Consider the following 11,534-nt stretch of genomic DNA (forward strand, 5'->3'; position numbering starts at 1 on the left):
GGTCACGTGATAAGCAAGGAAGGAATATGCGTGGACCCTTCCAAAATCAAGGTGATAGAGAGTTAGTCGGCATCGAAGTCACCTACAGAAATCCGTCAATTCTTGGGTCTCGCCGGCTATTATCGCAGATTCATTCAGAATTTTTCCAGAGTCGCCAAACCCCTAACTACTCTGACACAGAAAGGTGTACCCTTTTGTTAGAGTGAGAAACAAGACACCGCATTCCAGACGTTGAAGCGAGCCCTGTGCAGTGCACCTATTCTATCCCTACCCGAAGGAACATTGGATTTTGTTATTTATTGCGATGCGTCCAATCAGGGTTTAGGCTGTGTGCTTATGTAGAGAGGAAGAGTTATCGCTTATGCCTTGAGATAGTTGAAGGCACATGAAGCTAAATACACAACTTATGATCTAGAGCTTGGAGCAGTGGTCTTCGCACTGAAGATTTGGAGACATTATCTTTACGGAACCAAGTGCACAATCTTCACCGACCATAAAAGCCTGCATCACATCTTCAATCAGAAGGACTTAAACATGAGGTAATGGCGATGGGTAGAGCTACTCAGTGACTAAAAGTGTGGAATCCGCTACCATCCCGGCAAGGCCAATGTGGTAGCAGATGCACTTAGCCGAAAGAAAAGCTCAAAAAACAAGGTGAAGACATTAACGATGACCATCCATTCCCATTTATCTGCACAGATACAAGAAGCCCAGTTGGAAGCCCTAAAACCAGAGAATGTGTTGAATGAAGCTTTGAGGGGAATGGATAAGAAACTTGAGATCAGAGGTGACAGAGTCTACTATTTCATGGATCGAATCTGGACCCCAAAGTTTGGAGGTTTCAGGGAAGTTGTTATGAACGAAGCTCACAAGATCAAATATTCTGTTCACCCAGGTTCAGACAAGATGTACCTGGATCTCAAGAAACAATACTGGTGGCCAGATATGAAAACCTAAATCACTACCTTCGTGGGCAAGCGTCTGACTTGCACCAAGGTAAAAGCCGAGTATCAGAAGCCCTCGGGTCTGCTCCAGCAGCCTGAGATACCTGAATGGAAATGGGAGATGATTGCTAAGGATTTCATCACCAAGGTTACCCAGATCTCTGAGTGTGTACAATACCATTTGGGTAATTGTCGATCATTTGACACAATCCGCTCACTTACTTTCGATCAAAGAATTGTTCAAGATGGAAAGACTTACATGAATCTACATCCAAGAGATAGTCCGACTGCACGGTGTGCCTATGTCCATTATCTCCGATCGAGATAGCAGGTTTACCTCAAGGTTTTGGCAGTCCCTTCAGAAAGCTCCTGGAACTAAACTGGATATGAGTACAACTTATCATCCTCAGACAGACAGACAGAGTGAGAGAACTACCCAGACCCTGGAAGACATGCTGAGAGCCTGTGTCATTGATTTCGGAAAGTCGTGGGATACCCATTTACTCTTGATCGAGTTCTCGTATAACAACAGTTACCATGCCAGCATCAAGACTGCCCAGTTCGAAGCCCACTACGGTTGCAAGTGCAAGATCCCCTTTGTGTTGGACCGAGGTATAGGACACGCAGCTAGCCAAGAGTCGATTCCCCGAAAGTGCTCTCTCTTGTACTGAAATTATCTGCGAAACCACTGAGAAGATCATCTAAATCCGAGAACGATTGAAAGCGTCACGAGACAAACAGAAGAGTTATGCTGATAAACGATGAAAGCCCTTAGAATTCCAGGATGGAGATCATGTCCTATTGAAGGTCTCGCCCTGGAAAGGACATGATACGCTTTGGAAAGCACGGAAAACTTAACCCGAGATACATAGGACCTTTCGATATCCTTGCTAGGATCGATCCCGTAGCCTACAAACTCCGACTACCTTCAGAACATAGCAACATCCATTCTGTCTTCCACGTCTATAATCTTAAAAGTGTCTATCCGATGAAACCCTAGTAATCCCTTCTGAGAGACCGAGATCAATGAAAGTATGAAATTCATGGAAGGGCCAATCAAAATCATGGATCGAGAGATCAAACGTACGAAACAAAGCCGTATCTCGATAGTGAAGGTTCGCTGGAATGCCAAGCGGGGACCCGAGTTCACTTGGGATCGCGAAGACTCGATGAAACAGAAATATCCGCATCTCTTTCAAATTCCAAGAATTGTATCTTAATTAAAATTTTGGGACGAAATTCCCTCTAACGGGGGATAATGTGCCAATCCGAAAACTTTCTGTTACTATAAAACCGTTTGTATTCCAATTTTTCCGTTAACTTTTGGTAAATTAATTAAAGTGGGACTTTTTTTATTTTGACCTCGTGAGTGTCCAAACCCATTAGAAATGCATGAAAACATTCTCGATATTCAATTGGAAAATTTTTAGTTTCAACCACGTCGGGTTACGACAATTTAATCGGGTACGACCATAAGCCTCGTTTAACGTCGGTATCGGGTAAATTTCCACCGGGCCACAAACTCAAGCCTTATATAAAGGATGAGTGAACTTCAATTTAGCTTTTTACCACCACCTCATAACTTTCTCTCTCTACTCTCTCTCTAAAACTCGAGTTTGGTCCAAAAACGCCTCTTCAAGCTCCCAAAATCGTAAGTAATCTACCCTACCTTGTTGTTTAACTTGATTAGCATGCAAATCTATGATTTAATCACCCAAAACACTCAAGAAAAAGTGCTTACAGTTTGGGAACACCTCCCAAAACCGCAAACTCCCTTAAAGGGGTTTTGAAGCCCCAAAACCCTTTCATATCCTTTCTAGCACTTAGATATGACTTATGGACTTGCATGTAAGAGCCTAGAACACCAAAATTATGTTATTTGGCTAGTAAACATGAGTTTACGGCCCAAGAACATTCTCGAACCATAAACACATCTTCAAGGACCATAAACACCTTTTAAGGTGTTAAATTGCCCCTTAAATACCTCCAAAGGCTTCCATGTGTGCCTAGAACCTTGTACTCCTTCATGTAATGCACCAAACCATACACAAATGAGCTAAACATGAGTTGACAGTTTGGGAAGGTCTCCCAAAAGCGTAAACACCTTCAATGGGGTGTTTAAGTGCCCTTAACACCTTGTAGGACTTAGAATTGGGTCTAGAACTTTGTATGCTTAACCTACAACCACCAAAACACATGATTCATGGATAAACATGAGTTTATGGCCATAAACTCATGTGTTTAAGGTAGTAAACTCCCCAAGTGTCCTTCAAGAACCGTAAACTCGTTTTCCAAGGTCAATTCAAGTCCCGATCACTTCCATAGCCCTTGAATACCCCCTAGAACCTTCCCTTGTGCATTGTAGGACCTTTAAACATCCAAGAACACACCACCCATGAGTTTACGGATGTAAACTCATGGGGATATGGTCATTGGACCGTTAACACCCCTAAGGGCTTACTCTTGAAGACTAAACTCCTTATCTAGGCCCTACACACCCTTAGATGTTACCCGGATCACTCCTAACACTTGAAATAAAGTGTTTCCATGACTCGGAGTGTATTATCTCAATTTATTAGTAGTTCAAAGTCTAATTAAATACAATTATGTATCTCTTCATATTACATAGGAGCCTCGCGTGTACTCAAGCCCCGAACAGACACTTAGCATCCAGCCGACACATTTCTCGACCGGTGAGTTCATACCCCTATACCTTTTTCCATGGTTTTCAACGTTTTCAGGGGGGAATACAAGCAAAAGTACAAGAATATCTTGTACTCAAACTTATTATTTCATTTTAATTGTTTCATATTCCGTATGTTTTTAACAATCGAAACCGTATTAACCAACCATTTGACTTGCAGAGTTAGTTTCAAACTGATTGCAAATCTATTACATAGTGTTATATTGTACATTTCACAAATGATTTTTCCATTTCATTCCTGTTAAAAATCACTAATTTTAGAACTTTAGATGTCCTCTGTAACACTCCACAGAGGTACGCGAGTGGAGGACCACCTTTATAACTAGAACTTAAAACAGGATTTCCGCATTATTACTTGTAAATTTGTTAATCTTAGGGTTGGAGATATGTCCTCTCTAACACTCCATAGAGATACGCGAGTGGAGGACTGCCCCTGTAACCAGAATCTCATAGTAGGAGAGCGTGACTTGAGTGTATAGATCTATACGGGGCTGACTACCCCGCACCTTGCTGTTAGCTACAGTGGGACCGGCAGGTCTACGGGTGACAAAAGTCATAAATGATACCGGCCTTCCTTTACCATATCTAGTCTATCGTATGGTTATAGATCTTGCAAACTTAGATAACAGAGAATTACCTTTAAGTAATAAAGAACTATGTAAATTAATACTCTCAGAAATTAGTTTACTATTTAATTGATAGTTTTATATACGTGTTAAAACTAACATACCTTTCAAGGATAACCAGGCTTTCAGGAAACTTCACACAAACACTACAAGTATGGCAGATTCATGTACATTTCATTCAGATTCAATAACCAACTACAGACTTTTATGGAAAATAAGGGTTTTTCCTGGGATAACAGAACTCGTTTTTAACTAGATCGTGTAATAACCAGATAACAAACTGTTCTTAACCAAACAGTGTAACAAATGGATAAACAAACTTTACTTATAAGAAAATATGGGATTTTCTTGGATAATAAATTTTTCAGAAAACTAAAGGAAACTTGTTCATTTTCAGAAACAAACCGCTTATGAACTCACCAGCTTTATGCTGATATTTTTAAAACTGCTTGTATTCTCAGGTTCTCCTTAGATAGGTATCCCACATTCTTTTGCAGTAGATTGAGAATATGGAAGTCACGTCCTTACTTTTGTTTAAACTAATGTATCTATAAAACATGTATTACTTTATTTTTCTACTTTCAAACAAATGTAATGATTCTATGTAATGTAATGTTTTGTGTTGACTATGCTTACTATGTACATTGGTTGTGATACTTTACATGACGTCCTCCGCCCCGGAACGTTTCCGCCATCGGTTTTGGGGTGTGACACACTCAACCTGAGGAAGATATTCCTGTTGAACCAGTTAACGAGTCCTTACCTCTGAGACGTTCCAGTAGAGTTAGTGTTCCACCTATGTTGTATGGTTTCCATATAATTGCTGAAGGTGATACGTTTATCAGTGATAGTACACCGATAAATTTGGATGAAACTAACAACTATAAGGAAGCCATGGCAGGAGTGGAGTCTGCGAAATGGAAGGAAGTAATGGACATTGAGATTCAGTCTATGTATGACAATCACATTTGGAACTTGGTTAATAATGTACCGGGTCGTAAGACGGTCGGATGCAAGTGGATCTTCAAGAAGAAGATCAACATTGATGGGAAAGTGCACATGTTCAAGGCACGACTGGTTGCGAAGGGCTTTAATTAAGCCACAGGGGTTGATTATGATGAGGCCTTTTCACCTGTAGCCAAGATCAAGTGTATAAGGGTTATGCTGGCCGTAGCTGCGTTTCATGATTATGAAATATGGCAAATGAATGTCAAAACTACTTTCCTTACTGGGAAGTTGGCTGAAGATGTTTACATGTGTCAGCAAAAAGGTTTTGTAGACGCAAAGTACCCTAATAGAGTGTGTAAGCTTGAGAAATCCATCTATAGGTTAAAGCAAGCATCTCGTAGATGGAATTTTTTTTCGATGAGAAAGTCAAAGAGTTTATATTTTCGAGAAGCGAGGATGAGTCCTTTGTGTATGTCAAGGATAGTGGGAGTATAGTTAGCTTTCTAGTTTTGTATGTTGATGACATACTGCTCATAGGAAACCACATCCCGACCTTGCAGGTGGTTAAGTCCTGGCTTGGGAAGTGTTTCGCTAAGAAGGATCTATGGGAAGCTGCTTATATTCTGTAGATAAGAATTTTGAGAAATAGGAGTAGAAGACTAATAGGATTTAGTCAAAGTAGTTACTTGGACAAGGTGCTGAAATGTTTTAGCATGATGAATTTCAAGAAAGGGAACTGCCAATCTAGAGTAATACCAAGCTGAATAAGACTCAGAGTCCAAGTGTCGATGCCGAGATAGTGTAAATGAGTCAAATGCCATATGCTTCCGCCGTTGGCTCGATCATGTACGCTATGACATTTACTCGCCCTGATGTGGCTTTTGCATTGAGCACGGTCAACCGATATCAAGGGAAGCCGGGTAGAGCTTACTAAACAGCAGTGAAGAAAGTTCTTAAGTAGCTATGAAGGACTAAAGACTGGGTCTTTATACTTGGGGGGAGTGATGACTTGAGAGTAGCAGGTTATAGTGACGCCAACTTTCAGACCGGCATACATAAATTCTGCTCTCGGTCGAGCTGGGTGTTTACCATAAATAGAGGAGCAGTTACTCGGAAAAGTTCCAAGAAGGAGACCGTGGCTGATTCAACGTATGAATTAGAGTACATAGCAGCGAGTGAAGCATCGAAAGAGGTGATATGGTTGAAGAAATTCATTGGAGACCTTGGATTTGTACCAGACATAAAGAAGCCAATGGAGATTTTCTAACGAAGGAGCGGTTGCCTTAACCAAGGAGCCAAGGGATCATGGTAGATCTAGAAAAATCGACAGAAAATACCATTTCATCAGACATCAGGTAGAAGAGGGACTCCTCGTAGTCAAGAGGGTATCATCAGAGGAGAACCTAGTAGATCCCCTCACAAAGGGTCCGAGTAGGGTTAAGCACTTACACATTGGGAGGAGCATTGGTCTGAAGGAGGATATTAGTTTTAATGATTAGATAGATGTTTAGAAACTTGTCATAGATAAGTGTAATTGACATTTGATGATTAAGTAATGGAGATTTATTTACGGGTAAAGTTTACTATCTTGTGTCGATTGTTTACTATTGTTTCGCTTTTGCATGTTTTACTTCCTAAATAATTGGATGTTCAAATTATCAACACTCGATCATACTTTGGAAGTAAGTAATGAGGCAAGACTGTGATGAATTGGTTGTGGATTGTCTAAATGTTTAGACATAGCAAAGGCTTGCTGCAACGTTCATGATTACTTCTGAAATAAGATTTGAGTATTGGATTAAACCCATGCTTATGTGAATCACTTCATGGAATTTATCATGAGTGATTACGAGACAATAATATCGTATAATCTTTAAACTCACATATATGAGTTTTTTTTTTACAAGTTGGTTGTGCATTGGTAATGTGTAAACACATCAGTAACTAGATGTTATAAAACGTGTTGTTGTGTAGGATTTGATGAGTAAATAATGCAAGCATATAAGTCAAATTTTATTTGTTCCTTTTATCCTAAGAGGGTAAAGATGATATCTTGGGCCCCTCGATGATTTTGTGCTGACTTATGTGCCGCGCCCAGTCAGGACTAAATTGATGTGTTCAATTAAGTTCTATGTTAGATAAATCAGAAGTCAGGAAACAAATTATTGGACATTAAGAATGATTATGTTCCATGTCTTTGTCCACACGATATCTTGCAGAATAGAGGATTATATGATCCCTCATCTAAACGGCACATCATTGACTTGGTCAGAGTTCGACAACAAATTTTAAGAGCTACGATTGCTAATCGGATTTTGAAGTCATTTTGTAGTTATAGTTATTAGACTTATCCATGCGGGAGACTGTTTGATTAGGTGTGGAAGCCCATAACTATAATTGGTATGTACTTGACCCGATAGTAGCATGGTCCTTTTGGGTTGCCTTCACCATAGTAACGGGACAAAATGAGTTTTGGAGAAAGAGATTGATAAATGATTTATTAATATATTATAAGAATAACATATTGATTGAGAAATCATATTATTTAATTAGTATTGTTCTGAAATTAATTTGGAATTAATTAGTGATCAAAAGTGACTAATTAAAAGAACGGGGACTGATTATGTAAATCAGTGATAGTTGTAGTTTGGGCTAATGGACCCTATTGATAACGGGAGGACGAAAATCTATGGGAAATCCATAGAGTTTTCGTCCAAAGCCTATCATATGGGGGTCTATGGATTGCTTAGGGCCTAAGCAAGGGAATTAGGTTTTCCAGTTGAAAACCCTAGCAGCCTCAACTATAAAAGGAATCCCCCAGTGTCACACCCGTGAACAAGGACGGCGGAAATGTACGAGGGCGAATGACGTCCTTGTATTGTATCATCATAATTGAATATAAATATACGAGGGCAACCAAAAAACACACATTAAGATAACAAACTTCATAAGTTTACATTTGTAATTGTTCAAGTGTTAACCAAAAGTATCAATAATTGTAAATTCCATAATGCAGCAAAATATCCAACATCCATTGCTCAAGTACCTGTACAATGAGTTCCTCAGAATACAAGTCATTTTGAAAAACATCAACATAGAATGTTGGTGAGTTCATAAGCAGTTTTGTATGAAAATAGTTTGTATTCGTTTTGTTTGGCAAAAATGTTGAATACTTCAGGAAAATCCAATATTTTCTATAGAAATGAAATGTTTATTTGTTTCCCAAAAACCATGAATATTTGTATTCCCTTTCCTTTGACTCATGTGAATGTATGCTCCCAGAAAATCTCATATTTTCTATTTGTACGTATTTTTAGTCTTAAACCCTAAGACCGGATTAGTGTTACTAGTGTATTGAAAATGGTGTGTAGTTTTACATTATATAAAACTTGTGTAGTGTAGTTCCCCCGTATCAAACAAATATTATTGTTAATCCCTATATGAGTCGTTATGACCATGCTTGATGTGATTATTATGCCTGTCATGACGTTCTTCAGGCATCAGTTGTGATTATTATGCCTGTCGTGATGTTCTTCAGGCATCAGTCCTTAGGGTTGGAAGTGAAGACCCAAGATAAGTTTAAGGGCCAAGTTTGCAAACTTAGGCCTAGAGGGAGTATGTTGCGCATACATAAGAGTACGATAAGCGTACTAAGGTCCGCCTTAGTACTCTGGTCATACACTTGTGTACGCTGGACATACTAATGTCTAGGGGAAACCCTAATATTTAGGTTTTGGGGCCTATATAAGCAACATTATGAGCATCAAAACCCGCCTTACCTTAGCCTCCACAACTTACATTCATCCTCCCCAAACCCTAGCCTTTCCTTTATGTGTTTAAGATTATTTGGTGTGTTATTGAGTGCTTTAAGAGGAAGGTATTACATCAAAGTGTTGGAGAAGAAGATCAAGCTTGTAGATGTGAAGTTAGCTTGTGCTCAAGAAGCTCCAGAAGGTATAAAGTTCCAAACTTTATGCATATATGTATAGATCTCATCATTTTACTTTATTTGAAGCATTTCTTGTCCCAAGAGCCATAAGGAGGTGCATGTTTTGATTTGGACGTAAAGGGTTGTGCTTCTAGACTCTTGAAGGTTCCTTGAGTGATAAAAATGACGTTCCATTAGGTGTATGTGTCCCATGCAAAGAGAAATAAGGTGTTAATGGATTAAGACCCAACTTTAAGAACTTATGGACATCCAAAGTCATAAAGTTCATTACTTTATTGATCCTAGGCATGTTAGGTCTCAGGATCTGAAGTTTGGGCTTAAGTGCTTAAGCCATTAAGCAATTAATAAGGTTTTGGCAAACTATTGAATACGCCCAACATAAATACAATACACCCAGCATACTGGGTCAACCACCCCGATGGTGGTCAACATCTGGACAAGTACGGCCCACGTACCAGAGGAGTACGCCCTGCGTACATCCTCTGTTGGGCCTTTGTTAAATGGGCTTTGAATTTTGGGCTGGTTATGGACTAAATGAAATTGGGCCTTTGTTGGACTTTGTAAATAAGTTATTTTGGGCGTAATAGTGATAGTGGATCATGGGGGTTAGGCCCAATTAGGAAGTTGGGCCCAATTTAGTAAATTATGCCAATAATGGGCCTTATTTATGGACTTTCAAGTCAAGGATTGGGTATTTGGACCTTGACCAAATAAAGAGAATGGAGTTAATGAATGGTATGGACATTTAGTCAAGAAGGTTAGTTTGGGTATTAATTTGGTGCTTATTGTGTAATAGTTTGGGATTCCCGGTGAGATAGCAGTCAAAGATTTGCAGTATTGCAACACTACTTGCGAGAAGAGTTATTCTCACTAAGTCAATAGGGTTTAAGGCACCAAGGTTGACCCTTTATGGATTGTATCTGGTTATGGAATGATATGTTTACTAGTTTTCATCCAGGTAGTTAGGATGAGGTTATGTTTATGCTTAGTGACCTAGTTAGGTCAGTGTCCTGGCTATAGGATGGTAATATGTGATATGCTAGTAAGATCTGTTAGATTGGTATCTTGATAGATAGGATGGTATTATGTGTTATTTGGTATGATCTGTTTTGATCAGTTTGTTGTCTATAAACTGTTATGTGATTATATGTTATATGTGCACATGATTGCTTGGCGGTTGAGGCTTATCTGCTTTGTGCGAAATCCAATAGACCTGGGCATTCCAACCTGTTGGTTGTACATCGTGAGTATTCCGTCCCGATGATGATTGGACTCATAGTATGTGGGCATTCCATCCTATTGGTTGTGGGCCTGGGGGTATCCCATCCCGAGGATGATTGGACCCATAATATGTTGGCATTCCAATCGATTGGTTGAGGGCCTGGGGTATTCCAACCTGATGGTTGACTGGACCCATAGTATGCTGTTTATGATTATATGTTTATTGTCGTGGGTATGGGTATTTTGGGGGAACTCACTAAGCTTTCGGGCTTACAAGTTTCAGTTTGTTGTTTCAGGTACTTCTAGAGATCGTGGGAAGGCGAAGGTATGGTCGTACCGCTCCTCCTGCTGTTATGATCTTACGATTTGATACTAGGATACTATGGTATTTATTATTTGAAAACAAACTATGTGATGTTAAATGGTTTCAAGTGTTTTGAAAAAGTTTAAATTTGGAATGATTTTTATGGGTGTTACAAGTTGGTATCATAGCCTTGGTTTGAGTGAGTTGGAGGAACATTCGTGTAAATCTAGTCTCAAATCAAGGAAAGATTTTCAAAATAGTTTTAAATGGTTTTCAAAATAAGTAAAGGAGGATGCAGGGTGTACGCTCAGCCGGAGCCAGTAAGTAAACCCCAAAATACCATACAGTTATTTGATTATGTGATATGTTATAACAACATGCTAGTACTAGGCTAGGGATTTTCAGGAATTGCATGATAGAATTTCTTGGTTAAATGATACCTGCTAGCCTAGGGGTTTCCTTATATGAGATTGACATCATTACTGTAGTTGCTTGTGTATATATTACGGATGTACATAAATAAGATCTTACATCCCAAGAATGTTTTATTTGGCCTTATGTTCTGTTCTTATTGATTAGGGCTTAGGGTAGGATCCGATATTCAAAAGTCTATAGGGTCTAGCATTATGTATGGTTAGCATACACAAGTAATGCTGGGGTTGGTGGAAGTCTAATGGATGAGTGAGGTCGAGCGACCACCATATGCATCTATATTTGTTAAGGTGTTGTGATGATACTTGAGACACATATGGGTAGGTGTGGAAGGTAGTATGAGCCCGTACTACTGAAAGCACATGACCCATACGCGTAGCAAGGAAGTCACAACCCCTAGGGTTTA

Source organism: Lactuca saligna, chromosome 3 (assembly GCF_052625555.1).
Source record: "Lactuca saligna cultivar CGN05327 chromosome 3, ASM5262555v1, whole genome shotgun sequence".
In the NCBI taxonomy this organism is placed as follows: domain Eukaryota; kingdom Viridiplantae; phylum Streptophyta; class Magnoliopsida; order Asterales; family Asteraceae; genus Lactuca; species Lactuca saligna.